Source organism: Cupressus sempervirens, chromosome 4 (genome assembly GCF_028749045.1).
Source record: "Cupressus sempervirens isolate cs-2001-9-10 chromosome 4, ASM2874904v1, whole genome shotgun sequence".
Taxonomy (NCBI): Eukaryota; Viridiplantae; Streptophyta; class Pinopsida; order Cupressales; family Cupressaceae; genus Cupressus; species Cupressus sempervirens.
Window position 1 is genome coordinate 891,661,095 of NC_143121.1, and position 17,773 is coordinate 891,678,867.

Sequence of the window (17,773 nt, forward strand, 5' to 3'; positions counted from 1 at the left end):
TGTCTAACACTTCATCTATTGAGCAACAAGCTCAGATCTTTCTAGCATTAGGTTTGACTAAGCAATAGAAAGGTATTCCTATTATTAGTCTTGTTTCTCCTACATTTGTTGCTATTCCATCTATTTCCATTATTATTTCCACCATAGCTAGTGCAATGACAGTTGAGACTCAGTCTCAACCGAGCACTAATATTTTGAACAAATGAAAGGAAATTGTTCCTTTTGTTATAGATAAGGGTAATGAGGAAGAAATTGATCTAGATGAGGACATTGTTATTCCAAATTGGGATACCTCTAACCTCACCCCTCAAGAGATGGATACCCTTGGAGATCTTTGAAAAAAGAGAGCACAGTAGCAAAAGCTCAAAGAGGAAAGGAAAAAGAAATTCCTTGAAGATATCAAGAGCATATTTGTTGATGCTCTAAGAATTGAGGTTGATGAGAAACAACCTATTTTGGATCAATTAGTTGAAATTGTCCACAAATACAATGAAGAGATGATTGGACAAGAAAAACTTCCGCAGAGGTTAGAAAGAAAATTTGAGAACAAAGTTTTGGAGCAAGTAGCAAAGAAGATAGATATTGATCAAGTAGAATTATCTACTATTCTTGCTACATTGGAAACATATGTAAATAATTTTGTTTCTTTATTTGTCAAGTTGAGTGACATGTTTATCTTTACTAGGGAGATTAAGGAAAAATTATCCAAGATAGATGAAGATATGAAGGAAAGTGTACATCAATTGTCACTTGATCCTAGTTATAGCTTTGCACATTTTACAAAGATCATATACCTGACAGATCTCCAAGTAGAATTGTTAAGGAAAGAAGCCAAAAGTGGAGCTACACTTGTATAAATTCAAGGCATGATTCTCCTAAACATGGATGTACTGCAAAAGGACATTGTACATGCAAAGGCACTGATCCATGACAATAACTTCTCCATAGCTGACCACATGATGGAACTTTTAGCAGAGGTATAGATAGCCTTGCATATATCTAAGGTATTGCAAGAGAATTGGGACAAGACCATGAAAATCATTTTGACGGTACATAGTGATTTCTTATCACATTTTTTTATTAACTTATAAATATTTTGCACCTTTGGCATTTATGTTAAAAAAGGGGAGAATATTATTGATAAAGGGGGAGAAGATTATTTAGAGAAGATTATCATACTCTAGATATATGTATGGGGGAGAGATATATGTATGGGGGAGTAGTAACATGTACAGATAAGAAGAAAATATGTTTACAAAAGCAATTTTGAAAAAAACAAAAAAATAGAGTAAGAGGTAACTGAGCTACAATAGCAGATAGTAGTCAAAACCAAGTTGAAGATCCAAATTGTTGACTAAGGAAGTTTCGACATGTAATTTTGAGAATTCAGATTTTTGGTATGACAAGTGTTTTTGTCACTAATGCCAAAGAGGGAGATTGTTGACATTAAGCTCAATATGTCTATTAGTTATTTAACACTTAGTTAGTTGGTTTCATTGCTACCAAGCTTGTCATTCATCTAGTAGTGTTAACCAAATGTTTCACTTGCTGCTGAGCTAAATAGTCAGATTGCAATTCATGCCAAGCTTCATAGTGTCTATCGAGCATATGAGATAGATTGTAGTGCTTGTTGAGTTCTACAATGTCTACTAAGCTTCAAAGGAAAAACATAGTGTTAACCAAGCTCTATAGTGTTAACCAAGCTCTATAGTGTTAACCAAGTTCTACAGTGTCTACCAAGCTCATAGTGTTAACAAAGAGAATTCAGTGTTGACCGAGCATTGCAATATCAACCAAGTGATTAAGTATCTACCAAGTTTCTCAGTGTTCACTAAGTCATATAGTGCTGACTGAGTGATGAGGCCAATTATTACCTCTATTTTATATTAATTTTAATACTCTATTTTTAATACTGCCAGGACATTTGTGAACTCATAACTAGTTGAACTTATGATAAAGTCCATATAGAACTGTTAAACTATAGGTAGATAGTTATGTCATATTTTGCCAATATTATACATATAATGTAGTATTTCATATAACCATCAGAATGTGTGTTCTAATATCTAAATCTAGTTTGATTATGCTTATTTGTGTAAATATTTATGCATCACAACTGACTTGCTAGGAAAGGAAGAAGTTGGAAAGTGGTCGACAGCATTCAAGGAGTGTCAAGGCACAACTATGGTGGAGGAATCATTATCACACCAAAAGACATGACTACTACAAAGAAGGATCCATAATTCTAGGAATATAGGGATGAAGTGTTTCTATATTCCCTCTATGTTTACTATTATGTAGAGTTGGTCAGCCAAACTTTATTGCTTATTCCGCAGGCTGTTATATTTCCCTCTTCTTCTATGGTGCATCTTTAGTTTGTTTGTTTTCTTTTATGTTTTAGAATAAGTGTCAATCCTCTATCTATAGGGATTAGATTGATAGTTTAAGGAGGTTGGAAAAAGTTTATGGAAAAACATTGTTGTATCTTGTAGTGAGTTATCTACAGTTTTATGTATTGTTCTTATGTAAGGAGTTTTTGAAATATAATGAACTAATTCTTGGTTTACATTTTAGGTTAGTAGATTAGCAGAATCCAACCAAGGGAGCCCACTTGGGAGGTGGATTAGATTAGAATAGTGTAGATTTACTTCCAACATTTCTAGTATTTCAAATAGAAGTTACAGTTTCTTCCAGCAACATCGTACCTTGTGAATATTCCTGCAGCATCTGCAAGAGTAGTTATAGTGGATGGTCTGGGTTGAAATATAGGTTAGCATAGAGTTGCATCTCTAGAATTCATTTTAGTAAGGAGTTAAGTGTGTTACTTTCCTATGGAACTATTGTAGGTTCTTTATATGCATTTTACTTTCTTGCAACATAAGCATAATGACTCTTCAAGGAACCTAGTGCACATACCGTGCTGACCATTTCAAGTATACATCCCTAGGTTGAAAAATTAAATGCACCTCATGGTGGGAGAAGTAATCCTTAGATTGAATAAACTATTCCTAAGTAAGGCTTTGGGCATGATTATCACACACCTATTGTGAGGCAAACCATTTTTGGCACCATTGTTGGGGATGGTGTCAAGCTAGGAACATCTTTTTGAGTCATAGTTTTTTATATAGCTAGTTTTTTTAAATAGAGATTTGCATTCCTAAAAATTGGTTCACAAGCATGAAGAATTCAATTGCATGCATTGAAGAGGAAGACAGAGAGATGAATATGGAAAATTTATTCCATGAGGGTCTATTAATTTGAACAACAAAGTTGAGTTTCCTTTTGAGGACGCAAGTCCTAATTTTCTTGCAACATCTTCCTCTAGAGCAAAATCTTCAGATATAAGTGGTCTTTAGCCTTTTTCTAAAATCGTGGCTAACTTTCTTGATAGTTCTGGTCCAAATTCACATGTTGTTAACAATCTCATAGCTAATTTTCCTTTTCAATAGCAACCCCATAATCAAATACCTCCAGTAATGGGATACCCTACTTTTCCATTTCCTCTCCCGAGCCTCATAAACAATGCTAATCTTAAAAATATACCCACAACTACTCTTTTGAAGTTTTATGACCTTCTAACTGAGGATCTTGATACTTTATTTTTTGAGTTCAACATACTATGTCTTATCTTTGACTATAACACTAATGCCCACAAGCTCAAGTTGTTTCAAGCAACACTGAAAGAATCAACCTTATGATGGTTCATGGGCTTAGGAGCCAATGTAGTAGGTACCTAGGATGAGATGCAGACTTTGTTTTTGGAGAAATACAAAGATTATTGCAAGGGGAGTGATCCAAAGGGAGATGACATTTTTAGAATGTCACAAAAGGAGAATGAAACATTGGAAGACTATGTTTCACATTATTTGTACATGCTACAGAAGAACCCCCAGCATGTACTAGCAGAGGATTCACAGAAACTAGTCTTCTTAAGAGGGTAAATGATAATTTTCTAGAAGCATTAGATCTGATGGCTAATGGTGATATATACCAATCTTCTTGGGATGACCTCAAGAAAAGAGTTCTTAACTACTCAAGGTCAACTGTGAAGAAAGGTAGAGGGTACCAGTCCACAATCACTAAAGGGATCAATTAGGGCATTTCAAATCTTGACATATCTAATTTACTCTTAGAATTCAAGCAGGACATCATAAATGATGTCGCTGCAGATCTTGATTACATGAATGCAAAGAAGAAGCATGTAGAGGTTGAATCATGATTAGCAGAGTATTGTCCTCACTATTACAAACAAAAGCAAGACTGCAGATGTAAGCTAGTAGCCAACCTAGAGAATCAACATTTGTCAATTGAGTACATGAAGATAGATGGAGACAATGATCAAGTATTCTCCATTGCTCAATGTCAACTATGGGCTTCAAGACAAGGTATGCTTGAAGATCCTCTACAATTTTCAAATCCTTACAATAATTAGTGGAAAAACAAAAGTTATCAGAATCCTTCTCAATACTCCCAACCTCCCTGGCAAAACCAACAAAAAATCCAGTGGCCTAATCAACAAAATAATCAATGGCAAAACCAACAAAACAACCATTGGCCTAATTAGCAAAATAACCAGTGGCAAAATCAGCAGAATCAATGGCAACCACCACAAGGAAATTGCCAACAAATTAACCAATGGAGGGGGCCTCCACAGTGGCCTAACCAAAATTTTGGTAACCCACAACTACCACCTACAATAATGCCACTTCCTGCACCAAATAATGCTAATCCTAAGCCAACCCAAATGCTTGCTTAGTCTCAGCCAAATACAAACAACAAGCAACATCAATAGCAAACGTACACTATTGATACTAAGTAGTGCCCTACTTATTCACTAGAGATATCTGATATCCATTTGAGATCTGGTACAACTCTACCTACACTAGAATATCCTATTAACACAAAAGTTGCAGACACTCCTGTAGCACCACTTCTAGAAGCTACACTGCCAAATACCAACCTACCAACTGATGTACCTAGCAAGCCTACTAACCACACCGCAGTGAATCCTCCCTTTCCACATACGCTAAATAAAGAGAAATCTATATCCCAAGAGGAAGAGACATTTGATAGTGTTGAGTAGCTGAAAAACATGCACATCCAAATCCCTTTGTTCCAGGCTATCTAGGACATCCTTCTTTATGGAAAGGCTATTAAGGAAGCATGCCTTAAGAAGCTAGGGTAGAAGAAGAAAGATCCTCAAATAGTCCATGTTGTCAAAAAATTAGTAGATATCATGTTAGGGAAGGTAGTGATACCAAATTATTTAGATCCTAGTAGTCCAGTAGTTAATCTGATCATAAATGGACAGGCTATAAAAAATGCTTTAGTTGATTTGGGAGCAGCAATAAATATGATGAGTAAAGATACAATGCATAGGTTATGCATAGAAGGCTTAAGGACAACTCCCACAGTGTTACAACTTGTTGATAGTTCAACTATCACTCCAGATGATCTCATAGAAGATATGATAGTGACTTTAGATTCATGGGAATACCTTGCTGATTTTCCTATCCTATCACCTAAAGTAAAACTCATTGGCTATCCTATCATATTAGGGAGACCCTGGTTAGCCACCACTGATGCTAAAATTAATTATAGATCATGCAATATGACAAGTTCAAATGGTCAATCCATAAGGAAGCTAGTGTTATATCCACCTGCACAACCCCAGCCAAACTTGGGAGAACCAATTTGGCCAGATTTAGGGGACAAAGAGGAAGAGCTGAATTCTATAGCCCAACACATGGTGTTGCATAGACACTCTTTTCTAAAAATGTAGGAGGAAGATGATATAATACAAAGCATTCTTACCAATGAATGTATAGAGGCCAGAGATATTGCTGAGAGTTTTGTCTTAAACCTATTTACCTATGAAGATTGTGTCTACTCAGCAAGCCCTGAGATAATTGATCAATTACTGCCAAGTGAAGTAGCTACAAGTCTAGTACTAGAAGTGGCAATGGTAGAGTTAACAATTATTGTGGAACTTTCTCCTGGTCATAAACTCTATGTAAACAAGTTGTCCCTATCACAATTGGGATTGTTAACCAAGCTCATCAATCAGCATGAAAAATCCTTTGCTTGGGATTATGGAGATATGGTAGAATTAAGCCCTAAACTCTACACCCATAGGATCTATATCAATGATGGAAGCTTGCCACTCCATTAGCCTCATAGGAGAATAAATCCAGCATTGCACGAGATAGTTAAGACTGAGTTGCAAAAGTTGTTGGATGTTGGATTAATCTATCCAATCTCTGATAGCAAATGGGTATCACCATTAGTTATTGTACCTAAGAAAGAAGGTAAGTGGAAAATATGTGTATATTATAGAGAGTTAAATAATGCCACAAAGAAGGATCACTTTCCTTTGCCCTTTATTAACCAAGTTTTGGATACTTTGGTTGCAAAGAAATATTTCTCATTTCTGGATGAATACATTAGTTACAATCAGATAAGTATTACTCCAGAAGATCAAGAGAAGGCCACATTTACATGTCCTTGGGGTACCTATGCTTATTTTTTATTACCATTTGGCCTATGCAATGCACCTGCTACTTTTCAAAGAGTTGTAATTAACATCTTTATTGACATATCACATGATTACATAAAGATATACATGGAAGACTTCATTATGTTTGGTGTCACATTTGAGAAAGCCCTAAAGAACTTGGAGAAAGTATTAATCTGATGTGAAGAACACAACCTGTCTCTCAATAATGAGAAATGTTTTCTAATGATGCAGGAAGGCATGATCTTGGAACATTTTATCTTTGAAGTTGGAATGTAGGTAAACCCTATGAAAATAAAGGTAATTCTCACACTCCCTATTCCCACAAAGAAAAAAGAAGTTAGATCTTTCCTAGGACATGCTAGATTTATGGGAGGTTTGTCCAAAAATTTAGTCAGATAGCTAGTCCTCTATATACTTTGCTTACAAAAGAGGCTAAATTTTCCTGGACAAAGAAATGTGATGACTCCTTCTAGCAGCTCAAGTCACTATTGACAACTACACCAATACTTAGGGGTCCTAATTGGACTTTTCCTTTTCAAATACATACAGATACTTCTGACTATGTCATAGGTGCAATCCAAGGACAAAAATCTCAAAACCTTGAAAATGAAATCTACTATATTAGTAAGAGCCTTCATGGACTAGAGTTAAACTATACAGTGACTGAAAAAGAACTATTAGCAATAGTTTATGCTCTGAATAAATTTTGGCATTTTGTAACTAGTTATCTGATATTTGTTCATACTAACCATGTAGTAATTAGGTATCTCATGAACAAATTTTCCATCACAAGCAAGTTAGCAAGATGGCTACTTCTTTTGTAAGAATTTGATATCACAAACATTGACAAACCTGGGAAAGTGAATGTGGTAGCTAATTATCTATCCAAAATCCACTATGATGAAGAAGATACTACTTTGATAGATGATACATTTCCAGATGAGCATTTATTTCATAGTGCTATCCAAACCCCATGGTATGCAGACATAGCTAATTACATTGCAACTAACAAAATGCCTACACATTTCTCTTACAAGGATAGGAGGCTACTTGTAGAGAAAAGCTTCCATTTCTCTTTGATTGATAACACACTATTTTACACTGGACTTGATCAAATTATGTAGAGATGTGTGCGAGAAGATGAGACATATGACATTCCACATGCATGTCATAATGAACCATGTGGGGGGCACTTTGCAACAAAAAAGAACAGTGTTGAAGATGTTAACAACTGGTTACTATTGGCCTACACTTCATAAAGACGCAACTAGTTATACATTAAAGTGTGATAAATGTCAAAGGATGGACTGACCAACAAGATCAAATGAAATGCCTCTCAATCCATAGATGGTGGTAACACCATTTGAAAAATGGGGCATGGACTTCATTGGTCCAATAGATCCTCCATCCAATGGGAAATCATACATCCTTGTATGCACTAACTACTTGAAAAAATGGGTCGAACTCAAAGCCATGAAGCATGTCTGCGACCATAAAGTTGCCAAATTTCTATATGAAGAAATATTTACTCGATATGGAATACTTAGAGAACTTGTTACTAACTAGGGTGCTCAATTCACTTCCAATCTAATAATAGGACTCATGAAGGAATATAATATCAGACATCAGAAATCAAGCCCTTATCATCCTCAAACTAATGGACAAGTAGAAGTTACAAATTAGGAGATAGAAGCCATCTTGACAAAGATAGTTCATTTGCACCATAGAGATTGGTGCAGAAGACTACCAGAAGCTATCTGGGCATATCAAACAACATGGAAGACAACCATAGGGTTCACACCAGTTGAATTGTTGTATGGAAAAGCAATAATTCTACCCGTTGAATTTGAACACAAAACTTTAAGAGCAACGTTGAAGTTAAACATTGATCTTCCTGCAGCAAAGAGAGAGTACTTACTACATCTTAATTCTTTGGGTGAAATGTACAATTCTGCCCTGGAATGCACATAAATCATATAGAAGCAAAGGAAATAATGGCTCGAATCCCACATTAAATGTAAGCAATTTCAAGTTGGAGATTGGGCATTACTTTATGATTCCAAATTCAAAGAAATGTCAAGCAAGCTACAGATATGATGGTTGGGTCCCAATGAAATAAGCCATGTATTTGCAAATGGAGTAGTCCAATTAACCACAATTGATCTAGTCCACTTCAAGTTATTAGTCAATGGACATTGACTAAAGTTGTATCACCAGCCCTAAATGAAAGAAGACTTTCTGCAATAATTTCAATAGCCAATTTCAAACAAACAACAGGTAACACTTTCTATAGCAGAGGGTGCCAACCTTCTTCCTGTAGCTCTTTAATATGAATTCCTTCAAGCATGCCCATAATAAAAGCTTTATGTTTACATAAAGTTCAATTCTCCATTCACGTTCTAATTCTTCTTTTTCAATTCATTTCATTTATTTTACAACCATCATATGATTTTCTCTAGGATTAGTAGAGAATCTAGCAACAATTCCAAAAAATAAGGCAACCTTAGTTCTTCTATGTACAACATATTGTACTTTTTCAATCATTTACATGCATATTTTTTGATTCATGTCGATAGAATCATCATTCTTTGATAGTTTGTGTCTAGTCACCATAGGTTTTCCAACTGTTCTTGAGTCTTCCATACCAAAAGTCTTCAAAATTTCTTTGATACACTTGGATTGAGTAATGAAAATACCTTTATTCATCTAAGACACTTACAATCCAACAAATAATTTAATCTCTCCAAACATTGACATTTTAAACTCCTTTTTCATTTGATCAACAAATGACTTTCTCAATGAATCTTTTCCTCCAAATATGATATCATAAAAAAAAAAAATCAGCTAGCAATATCTTTTTTTCAAATTCACTTTTCAGATATAGATTGCTATTGTCATTAGTTCTTGTAAAACCAATTTTTACCAAATAATTGTGTAACCTTTCATACCATGATCTAGGGACTTTCTTTAAGCCATATAAAGTTCTATGTAACTTACATACCATATTCCTTTTGTTTGGATCAATAAATCCTTCAGGTTTTTCAATATATACTTCTTGCTCCAAAATTCTATTAAAAAATGTAGATTTAACATCCATTTGGTACACTCAAATCCTTTGTAGGAAGCATATGCAAGAAAAGTTCCCACTCCTTTCAACCTTGCAAGTGGGGCAAAATTTTCACCATAGTAAACCCCTTCCTCTTGTGCATATCCCTTACAAACTAGTATTGCCTTGTTCCTTGTGACTTGACCCTTCTCATTTAGCTTATTTCTAAAAATTCACTTAGTTCCAATCACATTCTTATCCTTTGGTCTAGGTACCAATGTCCAAGTCTTATTCTTCTTAATCTGTTCAATTTCTTCATTCTCCAAAGCATATTTGACAAATTTAGGCTCAAACTCACATAATAAGCATGTGACATTCCTCAATCTTCTTCTTGTCATGACTCCTAAATCTTTATCCCCAATGATTTGATCTGATGTATGATGTCTTCTAACATGCTTTGCCAATACAAGTTCAGGATTCTTTTCTTCTTTTTATTGTTCACTAGACTCAACATGTCCAACCTCTTCAATTATCTTTGGATGCAACTCAACTTCCTCTATTTTTTGGTTGGAAGTGTCTATCTATGACTCAGCTCCTATAGCATGATGCTTAGCAATCTATTGATGCTCGATAGATCTCTTTTTTAGAACCTCAAAAATGCTTGGTTGCTAATGCTTGGCAACCACATTCTCTAGTTCAGATAAGGTGCTAGGTTCACCTTCATAGATATAGAAAAAATTTCTATAGTCTTTAGGTTCTTTGTTGCATTATTCTTCATTTTTTCTTGAAATTTGTCAGCTCTAATATTTGCACTTTCCACAAATTTATTAGTGTTAGAAGTCAAACACTTATAATCTTTGCTCTTAGTGGAATAACCTAGAAATATGCCTTCATCACTTTTTGTGTCAATTTTACCTTTTCTTCCATCTTTCAATATGTAACACTTGCTTCCAAAAACTTTAAAATAATTCACATTTTGATGGATATCCATACTATAGTTTAAAAGGTGTTTTATTTATTCCTTTCTTCATTGAACTTGATTCAAAGTGTAGGCTACATTACTCACAACCTCTCTCCAATATTTATGTGAAATGTTCTTCTCCATCATTAGTGTTCTTGCACAGTCCATAATTGACCAATTCCTTCTCTCAACTATACCATTTTTTGGTGGAGTCATTGGTGCACTCATTTTCCTCTTGATTCCTTTGTCATTGCAAAATATGTTGAACCCATCTGAGATGATTTCACCACCTCTATTTGATCTCAAACATTTCATTTGCTTTCTTGTTTCTTTCTCAACTCTATCTAGATACCACTTAAACATTTGAAATACATCAATTTTTTCTTTAAGAAGTATCATAGTTGTCATTTTAGAAAATCCATCAATAAATAGAATGAAATATTTGTCACCATAATAGCTTTGTACTTCAATAGGACCACACAAGTTAGTATGAACCAACTCCAAAAAATCGTCAGAAGAATAGGTCTTTCTCTTAAAACTAGACTTTGTCATTTTACCCATTTGACATTGTTTGCAAATCACTTTATTAGGTTTGATTGGTTTTGGTAACCCTCTAACTCTTTTCATCTTGAAAGAATTTGTCTTAGGGCAAGATTCACACAAGATCATAGAACTCGAACACAAGCACAATCGTAGACCAAAAAGGAGTTTGATCTATATATCAGAGTATGTCCTCATACATTGCTCTATATTGTATGTGCAAACACACTAGGAGTGCTTGTGTATAAAGGCTGGAAAGGACTTCGGTGCCAAAAATATTTGCAGTGATCACTGGAGAGGAATAGACAATGGTTGGAGACTGTGAGAACTCTGTGTCGGAAAAGGAGGGCCCTTCTGATGGTTGTTTAGATTCTAGTGGAAAAGGAGGGCCCTTTTGATGGTTGTTTAGATTTTGGTGGGTGTGGGAAGTTTTAGTCCCACACTCACAAGAAAAAGATGTTGAGGGTTATATAAAACCCAAATGTTTTAGACAATGAACCAAAGGCAGGCCATTGGTGTCGTGATCTGCTTGGCTAGACTATTGAGGGGGTCCGCTGGAGTATGAAGTACTCGTCAGAATATGGTAGGGAATGTCACTGAATTTGGTTGGTCCATATTTAAATGTATTGAGTTAGCTATAGAATAAAGAATATTCCCTGCACCAAATGAAATATGCCACACTGCAAAGCTGGGGTGTGACTTCCTAGGTCTGCAAAAAAAAAATTCTTTGCTAGCCCACCTGGGTGAATTTTTTTTAAAAAAATCTATTCAAAAAATGTAGAGAAATTAATAGATTTAAATGAAATTACAAATTTAAAATATCATACCTGTGTTGCAAATTGGGGCCTCTAGGTGCCAATTTGCAAAAAAAAATTGCCTCACGATCGACTTTGGGCTAGGGTAGCCAAATTTATAGTTGATTTTCATCGAATCAACATTCTAGATGCAATGGCGAGGTCAGATCTAGCTCTAGACACTCCAATGACAACAATACGTCTAGATTCAGGCTACAGTACTGAAGCAACAAGATGGTCTAGAATGGCTTTGTGAAGAGAGATTCTCCAAGAGCTTTGATACCATGTAAGAATTTGTCTTATAGAAAAATTTACCCAAGATCGTAGAACTCAAACACAAGCACAACCGTAGAACAAAAAGGAGTATGATCAATACATCAAAGTATATCCTTATACATTGCTGTACATTGTATTTGCAAATACACTAGGAGTGTCTATATATAAAGGCCTCTCAGGAAGCACCTAAAATGTCTCTAGAAAGAATCAAGAGATAAGAGAAGCATGACAACTAAGCACACATCTTATCCATCATTCTAGATGAGTGGATAAGAATGACAAGGTTGTAGACACCATGTGTTTAATTAGTGTGCTAACTCCTATGTTGTAGACACCATGTGCATAAAAGAGGTGCAAACTCTTATGTTGTCAACATGACAACTCAAAAGAGTACACATACTCCTAGGTGACTAATAAATAAATAATAAAAATATGCATTAACCTAAGTAAACTTAAGTAAGTGTAAATAGTAAATACTTATTTACACCAACACATCTTACTAATGCTTACCAAATTATCAAAGTTCACATGAAATAACCTCTTATGTCATAACCAAAGATCTTCACATTGTGCAAATAGACAAGTATCTTCATATATGTCTAGATAGAACAGGTTACCTCTTGTTTTCTCTCCACTTCCAACTAGTTCACTAATAGCATCATAGATCTTTTCCTTCTTGTTTTGGAAATCAACTCTTTAGCCTAAACTTATCAACTGTGTCACACTCAAGAAGTTATATTTCAAACCATCAACCCAATATGCATTGTCACGCTTGATCCTTTCATTCAATTTAATTGATCCTTTACATTTCCCATAACATGGTGCACCATTACCAACATTAACACTACTTCCATTATAATGTTCTAGCTTATCAAAAATACTTGTATCACCAGTCATATGATGTGCGAAATCACTATCAATTATCATCTATCATTCTTACTCACATGTTAGATCAATGTAGTTTTCTCATCTTCATCATAATCATCTTCCATTGCAACATATACAACTTCTTCATCGTGATCATTAGAATTATTGTCAGAACCATCCTCTTCATCAATATAGCAAGATTTTTTACCTTTATCCTTGTAGTCTCTTTTATCTCTATCATGTCTCCTTCCTTTGTACTTGAAGTCTTTCCTTTCCTCTTTCTCATCTCTGTCAAGACATCTAGCAATAATATGACCAACTTTGTTACATGTAAAACAAATAATATGAAGCTTACTTTTGCATTTGTATTTTCCTCTAGGAAGCCTTCTAGTCAATAGTGCTTCAATTTCATCAAGGTCATAATCAAATCCACTATCACTTTCTACATACTTGATTTTCTTCTTTTTCTTAGATCCATCAAGAGTTAATTGTGCTTTGATTGAAGATTTAACACTAGCAGGGGAATAATTATCAAACTTTGATAACTCAAATGCAATAAATCTACTAATCAAACTACTTAAGGTCGAATCACTACTAGGTGTACACCTTAGTTATTGAATTGCAGATACTCTAATTGCATAGATAGTAAGTAAAGTCCTCAATACCTTACTTATCATAGTCTTATTAGATATGTCTCCTCTAGCTCCTCTAATAATAGCATTCACCATTTCTTTTATTCAGTCACAGTGCTATGCAATAATTTCACCTTCTTTCATTCTTATGTCATCAAAATTTCCTCTCAAGATTTTTTCTTTAACTCTCAACACATTCTTGTCTCCTCCATAGATTTTTGCCAGCTTGTCCCATATTTTCTTAGCAGTAGTAAATTCCTTCACATTATCAAATTTTGCATAACTTAGGGTTGATGCAAATTCAATCATCATTTGATTGTGCTCTTGATTCTCTTTCACTTGTTCAACTATCATAGGTCTAGGCACCTCTATATATTCATTGTCCAAGTATTATGATGTGGAATCTCCAATAGTAGATAAATGTAATCTCACTAGCCTTTTCTATGCTGGGAAGTTCTCCTTGTTCAACTTAGGTATCTCTCTCTCATACATCTTGATCTTTGGCTTGAGTCCTTCAAACTTTCCTAACAAGCACAATGTTATGATATCAATTGTTCTAATGAATTAGAATAACTAAGAGTGGGGGTGTGAATTAGTTATCCTCAAGTCTAGATGTACCAATTCAACTTATACTAACTTCAAATGTAACTGAATTAATCTTAGAGACCCACTCGGTCTATATAGCATATCATCAACAAATCAACTTTTCATGTGATTTCTTAACTTTTTGTTTCCTATATGTGTTGACTACCAATAAATAAACTACTGTAAAATATAGCAAATAACACTTTCACACCAAGATTTAATGTGGAAACCCAATTGAGAAAAACCACCAAGTAACATGCTACCAATTGTTCACTCTTCTAAAGTGAGCTCAGTTAAGAGCCAACCCTGTTAAAAGTTATACAACACACTTTTAAATGTGACCCTATTAAAGGGTTTAATCACCCAATTAGGAGTGGCCTTGTTAGAGGGCTTTGGATCATTCCATTAAAATGTCACCTTGATTAAAGGATTTTGACTGATACAATGGTTATAATATAACAGTAGGTTTAATCTCACTTTTTCAAATTCAAATCTTCATTCTCTCATCTACTAGTTCATTAGTTGGTCTCCATTCACATCTCCATACTGATCAGCTTGGCATCTCCTCAGCCAATCACTCTTTACCAAACTCTTCACACTTCTATTCTATTATTCTGCTCTTCACATCTTCTCCTTAAGATCATCAATCAATAATGAATAGACTTTAAGAAACATCTCGTATGCCTCCTTAAATATGTAATTTCATTTTTTGTCACTTAAACATCATTGTTGATCTTAGGGTTAGGTCAAATTCTATGAATCCTTCCATCTTTTTGTTCTCCTTATCCTCTAAAAACTTTTGATCAAATCATTACCTTTGATTTCTTAACAAACTCTCCTCATGCATTAAATATGCTAGCTCATCAATCCTTATCTTACATGTGCTTTGACTAATTTAAAATTCCAACTGTGTTGGTCACAAATTCAATTCTTTCTCAAATTGTAACTTTTTTTTCACTCAACAATCATTGTTTTCTTCTACTTGTTCATCATTGTGTGGCTCAAAATATACTATACTTTCCCACTCAGCTTCAATAGGATTGCTTGGCCATTACTAGGCTCAGTCACTATTAACATTCCTTCATACATTTGCTCAACAGTAATTAACACTCATGTTGAACTATTTTATTTGGCTTCTAACTCTAAGCTTATGTTGGTGTTTTAATCTACAGACTTAAAAAAATACCAAAATACAACAAAAGGATATACCTAGGGATTAGCTACCTCTCATTTGCAGCAAAATTTTTTTGGATCTGGACCAACTAACGATGGACCAATGCTTCCTACACTTTAGGTTCTACTAAACAAGGTCAGTTTACTAGGGATTTCAACATCTCTACATATTTTCCCATTACACATCCCTTAAAGCATATTTGGTCTCGTAATCTTCTTGGAATTGAAATCAACTATTGAATTATAGTAGCTAACTACAAAATCAAAAGTTATTACAATAAGTGAATGACCAAGATATAATTCTCTATCAAAAACTTTAGATGTTGATTTGATTTAAAATGTGATTTGTGCTACTATATGACTACTTCAATTTGTACCCTAACTGATAACTAGTGACTCATCCATTGTTACATAGAATCATATTAGTAAATTTTGATCTATTTAATTGACTTGCAACCAAATATATCAATTGTTAACCATAAATCCCATTCTTATGATATCTCTTCCATATACTTAGAAACCCTATCAACTCACATAAGTATTTACTTAATTGCATGAATTAAAAGAAATAATGAATTGATAGATAACCTATTCAAGCTAGATTAAATGAAATGAACTTTGTTCATTCATCTTAGAATGAAAAGTATATGAAAATGGAGACAAAAATTAAGGAAACGGATATTCAATAATTTCCCTTTTGTATTAATCTTATTGAGAATGATATATGTATCTGATACAAGAATCAAAATCTAACTTAGGATTTGACAAGTATTCCATTCATTCGTTTACCATGTTCTTGAAATACAAACTTGAAACAACATAAAATCAATACAAGAAGTTGGACCAACTAAAAAATAGTATTATCACTAAAATGAAATAGAATTCGGACCCTCACTCCACATCTTAAAAATCCTTTTATAAGACAAGGATTGCAAACAAGATACAGATGGGAGAACACTTGTCAAAATCTGATTCAAAAATAAATACAAAGACCTCAAGTATTATCTTTGACAAAATATTCTTTGTACTTAGATGGACACTGGGAAGCAATTCCAAAACTGACAAGTGGTAATTAATCTTCAGGTATAGTCTAGGTTGTTTCTACAGGTGTTTCTAAGATGAGTATGTGTTCAGCTTTATAGCCTATTATAATAATTGTCCTTTCTTTATTTTGTCTTTTATGCAATTTAGCTATGATTTCTAATTGCTTCCCATGAGTAAACCTCTACTTCTTCTCGCTTCTTCTCTAACTTCTTAATCACTATCCTTAGAGGGTAAGACTTTAATCCCAGCTATGACTTCCCAGATGGAAATGCCAGTATCAATATCTATCCAAGTGATATCTTTGATTGTATTTTGCTCATCAAGGCACTTGTTCCATTTTGCATATTTTATTTCCTTTACTTCTACAGTAAGCTTTCCCATCTCTAATTCTATTTTATATAATAAATCAATGATATCATATACTACCTTGACATCTTCCTCATTGTTACAATATGCAAAATATCTCACATGTTTTAGAATGTCATCAAAAGAGGATGACCATTTCTACCACTCCTTTACATTCTCATTCTCATCAATGATGTTAGGAACAAAATTGGGAGTCCTTGAAGTAATTATTTTCATTTTATTTTGGATCAATTGTAATTTCCCCAAGAAAATGTCCATTTAGTTCTTTAACTTTATAAATCAATTTTCTAATAAGGATAATTACTACCTTAGGTAACTCCTTTTTCTATGTCAACATTGGTACAAGGTTTTCCAAAAAATATAGATATATGGGCCCCATGTTGTAAACAAGGGGGTCAATAATGATATTTCTTCTAAACATTGATATTCAACTCCCTACAAAGCAATGTAGTTACTATGTATATTCTATGAGGAGTGTTTCAAAGAGCCTATCTTATGTATCAACAAGTTATGCATTGTTCTAATTTCTATCTCTTTACTTGAGTCTAGCTCTTCCTCATCAGTGACCATATGTTGGCCTACTATATCATCTGTACTTGATGCATAATCATTTGTTTGTATTCCTTTTTCTTCTACCTCAACAACAAGCCTAGCAATATTTTTCCATATTTTCATCTCATTTTCCAATTGGGGATTTCTTTGTTCCAAAACATATGTCTTTTTCATCTTCTCCTCATGTTGTTTCCTTATATCCACATATCTTTCAAATGCTATGTATAGTTCCTCCTGTAACACATTAATTTTATTCTTTCCTAGCAATGATGTTGAAGTGATTACTCCATAAATTTGAGCACTAGATGTAGAATAAACATTCCAGAAAATTACATTTCCACTAGGGGAATCTCTAACTTCCATGAGCGTTGGCTTTTCATTTTCTGGAGCTAAACTCCATATTACCATGGTCTGTGTATC